The following is a 4,471-nucleotide window of genomic DNA, read 5'->3' on the forward strand; positions in this document are numbered from 1 at the left end:
AAAAATATACATGGATGGACCTAGCCAGTTTGGCTCAGTGGATAGAGAGTCGGCCTGTGAACTCAAGGGTCCCAAGTTTGATTCCAGTCAAGGGCATGTGCCTTGGTTGCAGGCACATACCCAGTGAGGGGTGTGCAGGAGGCAGCAGGTCGATGTTTCTCTCTCATCAATGTTTCTAACGCTCTATCCCTCTCCCTTCCTCTCTGTAAAAAAATCAATAAAATATATATTTTTAAAAAATAGTCTGAGAAAGGCTGGGTAATCAGAGTTAATCAGGCCCTTCACTGCAAACCTTCTCAGAGCCTTGAGCACGCTCAATGCATTGTGACATGTCAGGTGTGGCTATCATGTGTATCATTTCCCAAATTTTTCTGAGCACAGAACCACTTTGGAGGAAAACATCTACTCAGATGTCCAGGAATCAAGGCAATCCATGAACTCGTTTGAGAAATGCTGATTAGATTCAGGAGGGTACACAGAAAACCCTATTCAAAGGCGCAGGAATAGAGAGAGGGCTGCCATATAAATTCCTCTTGTTAACACCTCCTATCTGTTTCCCTGTTCACAGTGTTTTTAAATGGGGAGGGGGTGGGGTCATAAACCATTCCAGGGGAGTGAAAGCAATTGAGCCACTCACAGCTAGCTTTAAAACAAATGAATTCGGGTAGACTAGGAAACAGCAGTGCAGTGCATTCGATGAGGGTATTTTTCCTGAGACTCATATACAGGCATGTACTCGCTGGATTGTGACACCGAATGCGTTTCTTACTGTGACTTGTCACAAGCAAGTTAGAAAAAACACTGCTCCTCTCCCCAGTACAGGGGAGTGCCTCCACGGCTGCCCCCACCTGCCGCCTGCACCTGCGTGACTGTCTAGCAAGGGCTTTGGGGACAGGGGCCTCTCCCTGGCCGTGCGATTTGCAGGGTAGATTTTAGGATTAGCAGTGTCACCTGGCTGGGCCCAGAGAATGACAGAGGCCCCCTTTGTTATTCACCGTGCTTCAGAAATGCAACCGATCCTTCCATTCTTTTCTCAGACGCTGCTCAGCCCCGACCAGAAAGCACCTTTCCCCTGGGAAGACGGGCCTGTGCAGGCTTCGGCTTCTTGGTGAGACTTAGACGCTCAGAATGAAGCTTCAACTCTACAGCCTCATTTTAACGTTGTCTCCAGCTGTTGGCGTGGTTGTTGTTTAATGTTGTGCCTTGAACTAAGTCATTTCCTCATTCTGGCGCTAATTCTCTGCGACAGGTGAGTATTGTTTAGAACTCTGGGGAGGCGCACCCTGGCCCATTAGAGCAAACATCCGTGGATCTTTATTCCTTAATGAAGGCGCTTTGTCCAAGTCCCGGCTCAGCACTGAAGAGCTGTGTGACTTCGGGCAGGTGACCTGCCCCCTCTGTGCCCCTTTCTTCTCACCTGTCCCCTGAGGGTAATAAAGTCGGCCTCGCAGGGAAGTGACGGGGATTGAATGGACAGTCTCCGCTGGACCTGATGCAGGGTACGGGCTCAGGGAAGGGCTGATGCAGTCGCCGCCACTCCCTACTGCTGCTTGTCCTGTAAGTCATCTGTTCACTTGAAACCTGAGGTGAGCTGGGCCAGGCCTCTTTCAAGGCGTGTAAAAGAGCTGGAGTATTCCGAGGGAGGTCCCCCAAACCTCCAGACCCCAGTTTTCTTTCGCCTCCTCCCTGGGTGGAGGGAGAGTCTAATGCAGTGATGGCGAACCTATGACACGCGTGTCCGAGGTGACACGCGAACTCATTTTTTTGGTTGATTTTTCTTTGTTAAATGGCATTTAAATATATAAAATAAATATCAAAAATATAAGTCTTTGTTTTACTATGGTTGCAAAGATCAAAAAATTTCTATATGTGACACGGCACCAGAGTTAAGTTAGGGTTTTTCAAAATGCTGACACGCCGAGCTCAGAAGGTTCGCCATCACTGGTCTAATGTCACGAAGATTTCAGGAGGCGTTTCTGTGCCTGGGGAGCGCCTGGGCCTTCTGAAGGTGACCTCGCCTGCCTTCCACGTGGGGTCTGCCCGGCACGCTCCCTGGAATTCCTGCATCCAGGGGGATCCGTTCCATTCCCTGCAAACACACTTCCCAGGTCCCCCTCCCGCCGCCTCCATGCCCCCAACCAGCATGCGCCACCGCCTCTCCCAACACTGCCTCTCCCACTTCCCCCAGTGCCGGGTTCAAACGCCCAGGTTCACGGACATTCTCGCTTGACTTGTCCACCTTTTCCACTCGACGCTGGGTCCCTGGAGGCCAGGAACTACGTCTTGTCCTATAAACGCAGCCTAGTGGCCTCCGCAGCTCTAAGAGCTCCGAGCAGACTCAGTGGGAGGCTCAGGGAAGGCCTGAGAGGTTGCAGGTGAGGGAGGAAGGACGGAGGCTGAGCCTGGGGCCACCTGCTGGGAATCAGGGAGGCAGGGGCTGGGGAGAAGTTCAGGGACAACCTCTTTCTCTCCTCCCGCCTCAACCAACAAACCCAGGAGCCCCCGCCCTGCCCCGCCCCTGGGATCTCCACTTGTACCATCGCCCAAGCAAGAGTAGAATTAACCAGGAGCCGCCTGTGGACTGCACCCCGGCAGGCAGGGCTCTGTGGACTCTGCCCTGGTCCTCGGGCCACCTCACCAGGCACATGTGAGGCTTTGACTTAAAACACCTCCGACGGACGCCAGGAGAGTCCTCGGGTGCGGCCCGGGCATGCGCTTTTGAACAGGTGAAGCTGATGTCAACTGAAACCGAGGACCCTGCGATGTAGCGGCAGCACTTCCTGCACCTGGCCCCCCTGATGCCTTCCTGGGTTTGGCCCCAGTGCCCACCCCACGAAGGGCAAATGGAGGTCCGGTCATTTCGGGATGAGGGGGCAGCTGTGAGCTGGAGCTGCCCAACAGCACTGACCTTTGCCCTGGCCTCGGGGTGGACCCCAGAATCGGGGCTTGGTGATGGGGAACGGGGACTCCGGGCCTGTGCTTCCCTCCTCCCTGTCTTCCTGGAAGCATCTAGCCAAGCCTTTGTTTTCCATTTAAAAAGAAATTCATCCTAGAACTGGACCCCCAAAGAGGACCTCAGGAGATCCCCGAATCACTGAAACAGAGCACACAGCTGTGTGTGTGTGTGTGCGTGTGTGTGTGTGTGTGTGTGTGTGTGTGTGTGTGGCGGGGGAGGCCGTGTAGGAGATGCACCGAGATCCTGCAGGTTGGGTTCCAGACCACATTTATTCGAGCGTCACAAGAGGACAGTCCTACCTCGTTGCTGGTGGAAGGCCTTGCCTTCAATTTGTGAAAAATCATGACATCTGTGAAGCAGGATTCCGTGAAGTACAACAGAACTAGGCCTGCCTGTGTGGTTTGGTGGTTCGTGGTGCAGACTTGGGGTCACGCTCGCTGCGTTTGAAGCATGGCTGTATCTGGTTCCCACGGCTGAGACACGACACGGGACTCCCGTCTCTGAGGCTCTGTCTTCTCATCTGTTGAATGGGGACAACGACAACACCCTTTAGCGCTGTTGCTAGGATTCGGTGAGTCCGTCCATGGAAGGCACCTAAGGCAGCGCCTGGCCCATGGCCAACATTACCTGTCACTGGCTGTCAGGACAAAATAACAGCTGTGGGCAGTCTTCAGAATAGATGGTCCAAAAGGAAGTTAAGAGGCGGCACGGGGTGGGGGGGGGGCGGGGAGTTAGCGGTGGGGTATTGCTCTCAGTGAGATCGGAAGGCTCTGCCAGTTACTGTGGGGCTGGGGCACGTCAGCCTACCTCTCTGAGCCTGTTAACCATCTGTGAAATGGGAGCATCGTGGAACTTATCACGAGACTCACAAGGATTAACTGCAGGCTGCACGGGGGGAGGGGGGGTACGCAGCACAGTGTCTGCCTCAGAGCGAGCCTCAGGGGGGCTCCCCACGCTCAGGGGTGCTCCCCACGCTCTCCCGTCATTGGTTCCAGGAGACAGGACTTCTCTGCAACATCTCCCCGGCTCGTTACCCAAAGGCCATCCTCCAAAGCAGCTGAGAAAATGGTCCATGGAAACGTCCTCCCTCCCTCCATGCTCCCGGGTAAGGAATAACCTCTGCAAGGGCAGGTGTGGAGAGACTCGGGACCGCCCCTCAGAGCAGGGCTGAAAGGCTCCTCCCACTCCCCTCCTCCTTCCCCTTCACTCTCCGGGCTCCCAGGGCCCCTCCCTGCCCCGCTCCACGTATCTGTGGGGCATCTAGGCGGCTCTGAAGACAGCCCGGGTGCCCCAGAGCCATCAAAAGGTGCCAGAAAGTCTGACACGTTGGTTCAGGGAGGCCCTGCCTACAAATACAATATCAAAATCTTAGGCCACACAGAGACGGGAGCCCTGAGAAGTCAACGGGTCCAGCTTCCTCTCCCCAAAGCCAGGCTTCCAAGTCCCGCTGAGCGGGGGCCAGAAACAGACGTGGGGAGGGCTCTCGAGTGGTTCGGGCGAGGCCTAGGGAGCTGC

The sequence above is a fragment of the Myotis davidii genome, unplaced genomic scaffold (genome assembly GCF_000327345.1).
Source record: "Myotis davidii unplaced genomic scaffold, ASM32734v1 scaffold107, whole genome shotgun sequence".
Lineage (NCBI taxonomy): Eukaryota > Metazoa > Chordata > Mammalia > Chiroptera > Vespertilionidae > Myotis > Myotis davidii.